Genomic DNA, 14,529 nt, shown 5'->3' with positions numbered 1-14,529 from the left:
ACTGACTCCATGGGCACTGTCATCATGGGCATTGTCACCATGGGCAGTGTCACCATGGGCACTGTTAACATGGGCACTATCACCATGAGCCCTGTCACCACGGGTACAGCTACCATGAGCAGTGTCAGCATCGGTTGTGACCATGTGCATTGTCACAATGAGAACTGTCAGCATGGGAACTGTCACCATTTTTCACTGCCACCATGTGGACTACCACCATGTGCCCTGTCACCAAGGGCACTATCACCGTGAGCACTGTCACCATGAATACTGTCATCATGGGCACTGTCACCAAGGGCACAGCCACCATGTGCACTGTTAACATGGTCACTATCACCATGAGCACTGTCACCATGGGAACTACCAACATGGGCACTGTCATCATGAGCACTTTCACAATGGGAACTGCCACCATGGGCACTATTAACACGAGCACACTCACCATGGGCACTATCCCCAAGGGCACTGTCAGTTTCAGCACTATCACCATGGGTACTGCAACCATGACCACTGTCACCATAAGCACTGTCCCCATTCTCTGTATCACCATGTGCACTGTCACCATGGGCACTATCACCTTGAGAACTGTCAGCCTGGGCACTGTCACCATGGGTATTGTGACTTTGGGCACTGTCACCATGAGCACTGTCACCTTGGGCACTGGCACAATGTCGACTGTCACCATGAGCACTGTCATCATTGGCAGTATCACCATTAGAACTGTCACCGTGGTCACTGTCACCATGGCCACTCTCACCATGAGCACTATCACCGTGAGTGTTGTGACCATGGGCACTTTCACCATGGGCAGTGTCCCCATGGACAATTTCACTGTTAGGACTGTCACCGTGGACACTATAACTATGGACACTGTCACCGTGGGCTCTGTCACCATGGGCACTTTCACCATGAGCACTGCCACTCTGACCACTCTCATCATAAGAACTGTCACCATGGGCACTTTCACGATGGGCACTTCCAACATTGACACTATCACCATGAGCACTGTCAACAAGAGAACTGTCGTGGTGGGCAATGTCACCATGCGCAATGTCACCACAAGGACTATCACATTAAGCAATGTCCCCATGGGCACTGTCGCCATTTTGCACTGCCACCGTGTGCACTATCACCTTAGGCACTGTCACCATGAGCACTTGATCACTGAGTACTGTCACCATGGGTAATATCACCATGGGCACTGTCACCTTGAGAACTATCACCGTGAGCAATGCCATGATGGGCACTGGCGCCGTGGGTCTTTTCACTATTAGCACTGAAACAATGTGCACTATCACTGTGAGAAATCTCACCGTGCTAACTGTCCCCATGGGCACTGTCGCAGAGAGAAAAGTCATCATGGGCACTGTCACAGTCAGTATTCTCACCATGGGCACTCTCATTGTGGGCAATGTCTCCGTGAGCACTATTACCATGAACACTGCTACCGTGAACACTCTCATGATAAGAACTGTCACCATGGGCACAGACACCATGGGCACTCTCACGGTGTGCACTGTCACCAGGGCCACTGTCACAATGGGCACTGTCACCATGAGCACTGGAACCATGGGCACTCTCACCATGGGCACTATCACCATGAGCAATATCATCATGGGCACTCTCACTATTTTGCACTGCCACCAGATGCACCATGACCATGTGCACTGTCACCATGGGCAGTGTCACCATCGGGAGTCTCACCATGGGCACTGCCACCATGAGCACTGTCACCAAGAGCACTGTCACCACGAGCACTGCCACCATGAGCACTGTCACAAGAACTGTCAGTATGAGAACTGCCACCATGGGCACTTTCACCATGATTACTATCACCTGGGTGTTGTCACCTTTGGCACTGTCAACGTGCGTACTATCACCGTGAGAACTATCACCATGAGCACTGTCACCACGGCACAGCCTTAATGCGGACTGTCATCATGAACACTGTCACCATGGGCACTACCACGGTGAGAACAGTCACCGTGGTCACTGTCACCATGGGCACTGTCACCATGAGCACTGTCACTAAGAGCATAATCACCATAGGCACTGTCACCATGAGAAGAGTCACCATGGGCACTGTCAACATTCAGACTATCACCTTGAGCACTGTCACCAAGAGCACTGTCACCATGAGAAATATCAATAGGATCACTTTCACCGTGAGAACTGTCACCACGGGGACTCTCACCATTGGCACTGCCTCCGAGGGGTTGTCATGATGAGCACTATCACCATGGTCAGTGTCTCCATGGGCAGTGTCACCGTGAGCACTCTCACTATTGGCACTATCACCATCGGCATGGTCACCGTGAGCACTGTCACAATGGGCATTGTCACACTGGGTGCTGTCACCATGGGCAGAGTCACCGTTAGCACTCTCAACATGGACACTGTTATCTTGGGCACTGTCACCATGGGCTCTGCCACCGTTGGCACTGTCACAATGGGAAGTATCACCATGGGCTTTGTCACCGTGGGCAATGTCACCCTGGGCACGGCCACCATGATATCTATCACCATAGGCACTGTCACCATGGGCACTGTCACCATGAACACGGTCACCATGAGCACTGCCACAATGAGCACTGTCACTTATGGCACTGTCCTCATGAGAAGTGTCACCATGATCACTGTCACCATGGACAGGACACGCTGGGTATTGTCACCATGGGCACTGTCTATGAGCAGTCTCACCATGGGAATTGTCACCTTAGGTACTGTCATCATGGGCACTGTCACCGTGAACACTTTTACCATCAGCTCTGTTACCCTGGGTATTGTCACCATGGGAACTATCACCGTGACAGTTGTGAACATGGGCACTCTCACCATGAGCAATGTCACCATGAATAGTGTCACCCTGTGTATTGTCACCATGGGCACTGTCACCGTGAGCACTACACCATGAGAATTGTGACAATGGGCACTGTCCCCATGGTCACATTCACGATAGGAACTAACGCCATAAACACTGTCACCATGAGCAATGTCACTGTGTGCAGTTTCACCATACACACTATCACCGTAAGCAATGTCACCATGAGCAATATCACCATGGGCACTGTCTCCATTTTGCACTGCCACCATGTGCAGTGTCACCATGGGCAGTTTCACTATGAGAACTGTCACCATGGGTAATAGCACCATGGGCACTGTCACCGTGAACACTGTCACTATGTGAATTTACACCATAGGCCCTGTCACCGTGAGAATTGTCACCATCGGCACTGTCAACATGGAGACTATAACCTTGAGCACTGTCACCATGAGCACAGACACCATGGTCACATTCAATGTAAGACCTGTCAGCACGGGGACTATCAACATTGGCACTGTCACCGTGGGGTTGTCACCACGAGCACTATCACCATGGGCGATGTCTCCATGGGCAGTTTCACCATGAGCACTGTCACTAGTGGCACTCTCACCATCGGCACTGTCACCATGGGCACCGTCACCGTGAGCACTGTCACCATGAGCCTTGTCACACTGGGCGCTGTCACCATGGGCACTGTCACCGTGGGCACTGTCCCAATGGGAAGTATCACCCTGGGCTTTGTCAGCCTTGGCACTGTCCCCGTGGGCACTGACACCGTGACATCTATCACCATAAACACTGTAAACATGGGCACTGTCACCATGAGCACGGACACCATGAGCACTGCCACAATGAGCACTGTTATTTATGGCACTGCCAACATGAGCACTGTCACCATGAGCACTGTCACCATGGGCATGACACCATGGGCACTGTCACTGTGAGCACTACACCATGAGAATTGTGACTATGGGCACTGTTACCATGGACAATCTCACCATGGGAACTATCACTGTGAACACTGTCACCATGAACACTGTCACTGTGTGCAGTGTCACCATGCGCACTGTCACTGTAAGGACTATCACCATAAGCAAAGTCACCATGAGCAATGTCACCATGGGCACTGTCACCATTTTGCTCTGCCACCATGTGCAGTGTCACCATGGTTAATATCACCATAGGCACTTTCACTGTGAGAAATGAGACCGTGCGGAATGACTCTATGGGCACTGGCACCATGGGCATTGTCACTGTGAGCACTGTCACAACGGGCACTATCACCGTGAGAAATCTCACCATGCTAACTGTCCCCATGGGCACTGTCACCGTGAGAAGTGTCACCATGGGCACTGTCACTGTCGGCACTGTCACCATGGGCACTGTCATTGTGGGCACTGTCTCCATGGCCACTGCCACCGTGTGCTGTCACCATGAACTCTGTAACAATGCCCATTCTCACCGTGTGCACTGTCACCATGGGCACTATCACCGTGAGCACTGTCAGCACGTGCACTGTCACTATTTAGCACTGTCACCAGGTGAACTACCACCATGGGCGCTGTCACGATGTGCACTATCACCGTGAGCATGGTTACCATGGGCACTGTAACAATGCACAGCGTCACCATCAGTATTGTCCCGATGGGAACTGCCACCAAGAGCACTGTCACCATTAGCACTGTCACCACGAGCACTGGCACCTGGGCACTGCTATTATGAGCACTGTCACCATGAGATCTGTCGCTAGGAGAACTGCCACCATGGGTATTTTCAACATGAGTACTGTCACCATGGTATTGTCACCATTTGCATTGTCACCATGAGCACTATTACCGTGAGCACTATCACTATGAGCACTCTCACTGTGGTCACTGTCACCATGAGCACTGTCGCCATGGGTACTGGCACAATGTAGACAGGCACCGTGAGCACTGTCACCATGGGCACCATCAGTGTGAGCACTCTCACCATGGTCACTGTCACCTTGGGCACTGTTACCATGAGCACTGTCACCATAGGCAATGGCACCATGGGCCCTGTCATCATGGGCACTCTCACCATGGGCACTATCACTGTGAGCACTGTCACCATGGATACTGCAAACATGAGAACTCTCACCGTGAGTACTGTCACCATGAGTACGGTCTGCACGGGTTGTCACCGTGTGCACTGTCACCATGAGAACTGTCAACAGGGGCACTGTCACCATTTATCACTGCCACCATGTGCAGTGTCACCATGGGCACTATCACCATGGAAAGTATCACCGTGAACACTGTCACCATAAACACTGCAACTTTGTGCACTGTCACCATGCACACTGTCACCGTAAGGACTATCACTGTAAGCAAAGTCACTATGAGTAATGTCAACATGGGCACTGTCACCATTTTGCACTGCCACCAGGTGCAGTGTCACCATAGGCACTTTCACCGTGAGAAATGTGACCGTGCGGAATGTCTCTATGGGCACTGGCACCATGGGCATTGTCACTGTGAGCACTGTCACAACGGGCACTATCACCGTGAGAAATCTCATCATGGTAACTGTCCCCATGGGCACATTCACTGTGAGAAGTGTCACCATGGGCACTGTCACTGTCGGCACTGTCACCATGGGCACTGTCATTGTGGGCACTGTCACCATGGCCACTGCCACCTTGGGCTCTGTCACGATGAACACTGTAATAATACCCATTATCACCGTGGGCACTGTCACCATGGGCACTATCACCGTGAGCACTGTCAGCATGCGCACTGTCACTATTTAGCACTGTCACCAGGTGAACTACCACCATGGGCACTGTCACGATGTGCACTACCACCGTGAGCACGGTTACCATGGGCACTGTAACAATGCACAGGGTCACCATCGGTACTGTCCCCATGGGAACTGCCACCAAGAGCACTGTCACCATTAGCACTGTCACCACGAGGACTGCCACCTTGGGCACTGCTATTATGAGCACTGTCACCATGAGAACTGCCACCATGGGTATTTTCAACATGAGTACTGTCACCATGGGTATTGTCACCATTTGCACTGTCACCATGAGCACTATTACCGTGAGCTCTATCACAGTGAGCACTCTCACTGTGGTCAGTGTCACCATGACCACTGTCGCCATGGGTACTGGCACAATGCGGCCTGGCACCATGAGCCCTGTCACCATGGGCACTATCAGTGTGAGCACTCTCACCATGGTCACTGTCACCATGGGCACTGTTACCATGAGCACTGTCACCATAGGCAATGGCGCCGTGGGAACTTTCACCATGGGCACTGTCATCATGGGCAGTGTCACCATGGGCATTGCCACTATGGGCAGTATCACTGTGAGCACTGTCACCATGGGTACTGCAGCCATGAGAACTGTCACCGTGAGTACTGTCTGCATGGGTTGTCACCGTGTGCACTGTCACCATGAGAACTGTCAACATGGGCACTTTCACCATTTTTCACTGCCAACCTGTGCCTTGTCCCCATGGGAACTATTACCATGAGAACTGTCACCATGAGTACTGTCATCATTGGCACTGTCACCAAGGGCACGGCCACCATGTGCACAGTTACCAAGGTCACTATCACCGTGAGCACTGTCACCATGGGAACTACCAACATGGGCAATGTCATCATGAGCACTTTCACAATGGGAACTGCAACCATGGGCACTATCAATGGGCGGACTCTCACCATGGGCACTATCACCATGGGCACTGTCACCGTGAGCACCGTCACTGTTGGCACTGTCACCATGAGCACTATTACTGTGAGCACTAGCACCGTGAGCACTCTTACCGTGGTCAATGTCACCATGGGCACTGTCACTATTGGTACTGGCACCATGCGGACTGTCACAGTGTGATCTGTCACCATAGCCACTATCACCATGAGCACTCTCACCGTGGTCACTGTTACCATGGGTACTGTCACTGTGAGCACTGTTACCATAGGCAATGGCTCCGTGGGCACTGACTCCATGGGCACTGTCATCATGGGCATTGTCACCATGGGCAGTGTCACCATGGGCACTGTTAACATGGGCACTATCACCATGAGCCCTGTCACCACGGGTACAGCTACCATGAGCAGTGTCAGCATCGGTTGTGACCGTGTGCATTGTCACAATGAGAACTGTCAGCATGGGAACTGTCACCATTTTTCACTGCCACCATGTGGACTACCACCATGTGCACTCTCACCATGGGCACTATCACCGTGAGCACTGTCACCATGAATACTGTCATCATGGGCACTGTCACCAAGGGCACAGCCACCATGTGCACTGTTAACATGGTCACTATCACCATGAGCACTGTCACCATGGGAACTACCAACATGGGCACTGTCATCATGAGCACTTTCACAATGGGAACTGCCACCATGGGCACTATTAACACGAGCACACTCACCATGGGCACTATCCCCAAGGGCACTGTCAGTTTCAGCACTATCACCATGGGTACTGCAACCATGACCACTGTCACCATAAGCACTGTCCCCATTCTCTGTATCACCATGTGCACTGTCACCATGGGCACTATCACCTTGAGAACTGTCAGCCTGGGCACTGTCACCATGGGTATTGTGACTTTGGGCACTGTCACCATGAGCACTGTCACCTTGGGCACTGGCACAATGTGGTCTGTCACCATGAGCACTGTCATCATGGGCAGTATCACCATTAGAACTGTCACCGTGGTCACTGTCACCATGGCCACTCTCACCATGAGCACTATCACCGTGAGTGTTGTGACCATGGGCACTTTCACCATGGGCAGTGTCCCCATGGACAATTTCACTGTTAGGACTGTCACCGTGGACACTATAACTATGGACACTGTCACCGTGGGCTCTGTCACCATGGGCACTTTCACCATGAGCACTGCCACTCTGACCACTCTCATCATAAGAACTGTCACCATGGGCACTTTCACGATGGGCACTTCCAACATTGACACTATCACCATGAGCACTGTCAACAAGAGAACTGTCGTGGTGGGCAATGTCACCATGCGCAATGTCACCACAAGGACTATCACATTAAGCAATGTCCCCATGGGCACTGTCGCCATTTTGCACTGCCACCGTGTGCACTATCACCTTAGGCACTGTCACCATGAGCACTTGATCACTGAGTACTGTCACCATGGGTAATATCACCATGGGCACTGTCACCGTGAGAACTATCACCGTGAGCAATGCCATGATGGGCACTGGCGCCGTGGGTCTTTTCACTATTAGCACTGAAACAATGTGCACTATCACTGTGAGAAATCTCACCGTGCTAACTGTCCCCATGGGCACTGTCGCAGAGAGAAAAGTCATCATGGGCACTGTCACAGTCAGTATTCTCACCATGGGCACTCTCATTGTGGGCAATGTCTCCGTGAGCACTATTACCATGAACACTGCTACCGTGAACACTCTCATGATAAGAACTGTCACCATGGGCACAGACACCATGGGCACTCTCACGGTGTGCACTGTCACCAGGGCCACTGTCACAATGGGCACTGTCACCATGAGCACTGGAACCATGGGCACTCTCACCATGGGCACTATCACCATGAGCAATATCATCATGGGCACTCTCACTATTTTGCACTGCCACCAGATGCACCATGACCATGTGCACTGTCACCATGGGCAGTGTCACCATCGGGAGTCTCACCATGGGCACTGCCACCATGAGCACTGTCACCAAGAGCACTGTCACCACGAGCACTGCCACCATGAGCACTGTCACAAGAACTGTCAGTATGAGAACTGCCACCATGGGCACTTTCACCATGATTACTATCACCTGGGTATTGTCACCTTTGGCACTGTCAACGTGCGTACTATCACCGTGAGAACTATCACCATGAGCACTGTCACCACGGCACAGCCTTAATGCGGACTGTCATCATGAACACTGTCACCATGGGCACTACCACGGTGAGAACAGTCACCGTGGTCACTGTCACCATGGGCACTGTCACCATGAGCACTGTCACTAAGAGCATAATCACCATAGGCACTGTCACCATGAGAAGAGTCACCATGGGCACTGTCAACATTCAGACTATCACCTTGAGCACTGTCACCAAGAGCACTGTCACCATGAGAAATATCAATAGGATCACTTTCGCCGTGAGAACTGTCACCACGGGGACTCTCACCATTGGCACTGCCTCCGAGGGGTTGTCATGATGAGCACTATCACCATGGGCAGTGTCTCCATGGGCAGTGTCACCGTGAGCACCCTCACTATTGGCACTATCACCATCGGCATGGTCATCGTGAGCACTGTCACAATGGGCATTGTCACACTGGGTGCTGTCACCATGGGCACAGTCACCGTTAGCACTCTCACCATGGACACTCTGATCTTGGGCACTGTCACCATGGGCTCTGCCACCGTGGGCACTGTCACAATGGGAAGTATCACCATGGGCTTTGTCAGCGTGGGCAATGTCACCCTGGGCACGGCCACCATGATATCTATCACCATAGGCACTGTCACCATGGGCACTGTCACCATGAGCACGGTCACCATGAGCACTGCCACAATGAGCACTGTCACTTATGGCACTGTCCTCATGAGAAGTGTCACCATGATCACTGTCACCATGGACAGGACACGCTGGGTATTGTCACCATGGGCACTGCCTATGAGCAGTCTCACCATGGGAATTGTCACCTTAGGTACTGTCATCATGGGCACTGTCACCGTGAACACTTTTACCATCAGCTCGGTTACCCTGGGTATTGTCACCATGGGAACTCTCACCGTGACAGTTGTGAACATGGGCACTCTCACCATGAGCAATGTCACCATGAATAGTGTCACCCTGTGTATTGTCACCATGGGCACTGTCACCGTGAGCACTACACCATGAGAATTGTGACAATGGGCACTGTCCCCATGGTCACATTCACGATAGGAACTAACGCCGTGAACACTGTCACCATGAGCAATGTCACTGTGTGCAGTTTCACCATACACACTATCACCGTAAGCAATGTCACCATGAGCAATATCACCATGGGCACTGTCTCCATTTTGCACTGCCACCATGTGCAGTGTCACCATGGGCAGTTTCACTATGAGAACTGTCACCATGGGTAATAGCACCATGGGCACTGTCACCGTGAACACTGTCACTATGTGAATTTACACCATAGGCCCTGTCACCGTGAGAATTGTCACCATCGGCACTGTCAACATGGAGACTATAACCTTGAGCACTGTCACCATGAGCACAGACACCATGGTCACATTCAATGTAAGACCTGTCACCACTGGGACTATCAACATTGGCACTGTCACCGTGGGGTTGTCACCACGAGCACTATCACCATGGGCGATGTCTCCATGGGCAGTTTCACCATGAGCACTGTCACTAGTGGCACTCTCACCATCGGCACTGTCACCATGGGCACCGTCACCGTGAGCACTGTCACCATGAGCCTTGTCACACTGGGCGCTGTCACCATGGGCACTGTCACCGTGGGCACTGTCCCAATGGGAAGTATCACCCTGGGCTTTGTCAGCCTTGGCACTGTCCCCGTGGGCACTGACACCGTGACATCTATCACCATAAACACTGTAAACATGGGCACTGTCACCATGAGCACGGACACCATGAGCACTGCCACAATGAGCACTGTTATTTATGGCACTGCCAACATGAGCACTGTCACCATGAGCACTGTCACCATGGGCATGACACCATGGGCACTGTCACTGTGAGCACTACACCATGAGAATTGTGACTATGGGCACTGTTACCATGGACAATCTCACCATGGGAACTATCACTGTGAACACTGTCACCATGAACACTGTCACTGTGTGCAGTGTCACCATGCGCACTGTCACTGTAAGGACTATCACCATAAGCAAAGTCACCATGAGCAATGTCACCATGGGCACTGTCACCATTTTGCTCTGCCACCATGTGCAGTGTCACCATGGTTAATATCACCATAGGCACTTTCACTGTGAGAAATGAGACCGTGCGGAATGACTCTATGGGCACTGGCACCATGGGCATTGTCACTGTGAGCACTGTCACAACGGGCACTATCAACGTGAGAAATCTCACCATGCTAACTGTCCCCATGGGCACTGTCACAGTGAGAAGTGTCACCATGGGCACTGTCACTGTCGGCACTGTCACCATGGGCCCTGTCATTGTGGGCACTGTCTCCATGGCCACTGCCACCGTGTGCTGTCACCATGAACTCTGTAACAATGCCCATTCTCACCGTGTGCACTGTCACCATGGGCACTATCACCGTGAGCACTGTCAGCACGTGCACTGTCACTATTTAGCACTGTCACCAGGTGAACTACCACCATGGGCGCTGTCACGATGTGCACTATCACCGTGAGCACGGTTACCATGGGCACTGTAACAATGCACAGCGTCACCATCAGTATTGTCCCGATGGGAACTGCCACCAAGAGCACTGTCACCATTAGCACTGTCACCACGAGCACTGGCACCTGGGCACTGCTATTATGAGCACTGTCACCATGAGATCTGTCGCTAGGAGAACTGCCACCATGGGTATTTTCAACATGAGTACTGTCACCATGGTATTGTCACCATTTGCATTGTCACCATGAGCACTATTACCGTGAGCACTATCACTATGAGCACTCTCACTGTGGTCACTGTCACCATGAGCACTGTCGCCATGGGTACTGGCACAATGTAGACAGGCACCGTGAGCACTGTCACCATGGGCACCATCAGTGTGAGCACTCTCACCATGGTCACTGTCACCTTGGGCACTGTTACCATGAGCACTGTCACCATAGGCAATGGCACCATGGGCCCTGTCATCATGGGCACTCTCACCATGGGCACTATCACTGTGAGCACTGTCACCATGGATACTGCAAACATGAGAACTCTCACCGTGAGTACAGTCTGCACGGGTTGTCACCGTGTGCACTGTCACCATGAGAACTGTCAACAGGGGCACTGTCACCATTTATCACTGCCACCATGTGCAGTGTCACCATGGGCACTATCACCATGGAAAGTATCACCGTGAACACTGTCACCATAAACACTGCAACTTTGTGCAGTGTCACCATGCACACTGTCACCGTAAGGACTATCACTGTAAGCAAAGTCACTATGAGCAATGTCACCATGGGCACTGTCACCATTTTGCACTGCCACCAGGTGCAGTGTCACCATAGGCACTTTCACCGTGAGAAATGTGACCGTGCGGAATGTCTCTATGGGCACTGGCACCATGGGCATTGTCACTGTGAGCACTGTCACAACGGGCACTATCACCGTGAGAAATCTCATCATGGTAACTGTCCCCATGGGCACATTCACTGTGAGAAGTGTCACCATGGGCACTGTCACTGTCGGCACTGTCACCATGGGCACTGTCATTGTGGGCACTGTCACCATGGCCACTGCCACCTTGGGCTCTGTCACGATGAACACTGTAATAATACCCATTATCACCGTGGGCACTGTCACCATGGGCACTATCACCGTGAGCACTGTCAGCATGCGCACTGTCACTATTTAGCACTGTCACCAGGTGAACTACCACCATGGGCACTGTCACGATGTGCACTACCACCGTGAGCACGGTTACCATGGGCACTGTAACAATGCACAGGGTCACCATCGGTACTGTCCCCATGGGAACTGCCACCAAGAGCACTGTCACCATTAGCACTGTCACCACGAGGACTGCCACCTTGGGCACTGCTATTATGAGCACTGTCACCATGAGAACTGCCACCATGGGTATTTTCAACATGAGTAATATCACCATGGTATTGTCACCATTTGCACTGTCACCATGAGCACTATTACCGTGAGCTCTATCACAGTGAGCACTCTCACTGTGGTCAGTGTCACCATGACCACTGTCGCCATGGGTACTGGCACAATGCGGCCTGGCACCATGAGCCCTGTCACCATGGGCACTATCAGTGTGAGCACTCTCACCATGGTCACTGTCACCATGGGCACTGTTACCATGAGCACTGTCACCATAGGCAATGGCGCCGTGGGAACTTTCACCATGGGCACTGTCATCATGGGCACTGTCACCATGGGCACTGTCACCATGGGCATTGCCACTATGGGCAGTATCACTGTGAGCACTGTCACCATGGGTACTGCAACCATGAGAATTGTCACCGTGAGTACTGTCTGCATGGGTTGTCACCGTGTGCACTGTCACCATGAGAACTGTCAACATGGGCACTTTCACCATTTTTCACTGCCAACCTGTGCCTTGTCCCCATGGGAACTATTACCATGAGAACTGTCACCATGAGTACTGTCATCATTGGCACTGTCACCAAGGGCACGGCCACCATGTGCACAGTTACCAAGGTCACTATCACCGTGAGCACTGTCACCATGGGAACTACCAACATGGGCAATGTCATCATGAGCACTTTCACAATGGGAACTGCAACCATGGGCACTATCAATGGGCGGACTCTCACCATGGGCACTATCACCATGGGCACTGTCACCGTGAGCACCGTCACTGTTGGCACTGTCACCATGAGCACTATTACTGTGAGCACTAGCACCGTGAGCACTCTTACCGTGGTCAATGTCACCATGGGCACTGTCACTATTGGTACTGGCACAATGCGGACTGTCACAGTGTGATCTGTCACCATAGCCACTATCACCATGAGCACTCTCACCGTGGTCACTGTTACCATGGGTACTGTCACTGTGAGCACTGTTACCATAGGCAATGGCTCCGTGGGCACTGACTCCATGGGCACTGTCATCATGGGCATTGTCACCATGGGCAGTGTCACCATGGGCACTGTTAACATGGGCACTATCACCATGAGCCCTGTCACCACGGGTACAGCTACCATGAGCAGTGTCAGCATCGGTTGTGACCGTGTGCATTGTCACAATGAGAACTGTCAGCATGGGAACTGTCACCATTTTTCACTGCCACCATGTGGACTACCACCATGTGCACTCTCACCATGGGCACTATCACCGTGAGCACTGTCACCATGAATACTGTCATCATGGGCACTGTCACCAAGGGCACAGCCACCATGTGCACTGTTAACATGGTCACTATCACCATGAGCACTGTCACCATGGGAACTACCAACATGGGCACTGTCATCATGAGCACTTTCACAATGGGAACTGCCACCATGGGCACTATTAACACGAGCACACTCACCATGGGCACTATCCCCAAGGGCACTGTCAGTTTCAGCACTATCACCATGGGTACTGCAACCATGACCACTGTCACCATAAGCACTGTCCCCATTCTCTGTATCACCATGTGCACTGTCACCATGGGCACTATCACCTTGAGAACTGTCAGCCTGGGCACTGTCACCATGGGTATTGTGACTTTGGGCACTGTCACCATGAGCACTGTCACCTTGGGCACTGGCACAATGTGGTCTGTCACCATGAGCACTGTCATCATGGGCAGTATCACCATTAGAACTGTCACCGTGGTCACTGTCACCATGGCCACTCTCACCATGAGCACTATCACCGTGAGTGTTGTGACCATGGGCACTTTCACCATGGGCAGTGTCCCCATGGACAATTTCACTGTTAGGACTGTCACCGTGGACACTATAACTATGGACACTGTCACCGTGGGCTCTGTCACCATGGGCACTTTCACCATGAGCACTGCCACTCTGACCACTCTCA

This window comes from Mesoplodon mirus (assembly GCF_964341445.2).
Source record: "Mesoplodon mirus genome assembly, contig: SUPER_3_unloc_1, whole genome shotgun sequence".
Lineage (NCBI taxonomy): Eukaryota > Metazoa > Chordata > Mammalia > Artiodactyla > Ziphiidae > Mesoplodon > Mesoplodon mirus.
This window is presented reverse-complemented; position numbering follows the sequence as displayed.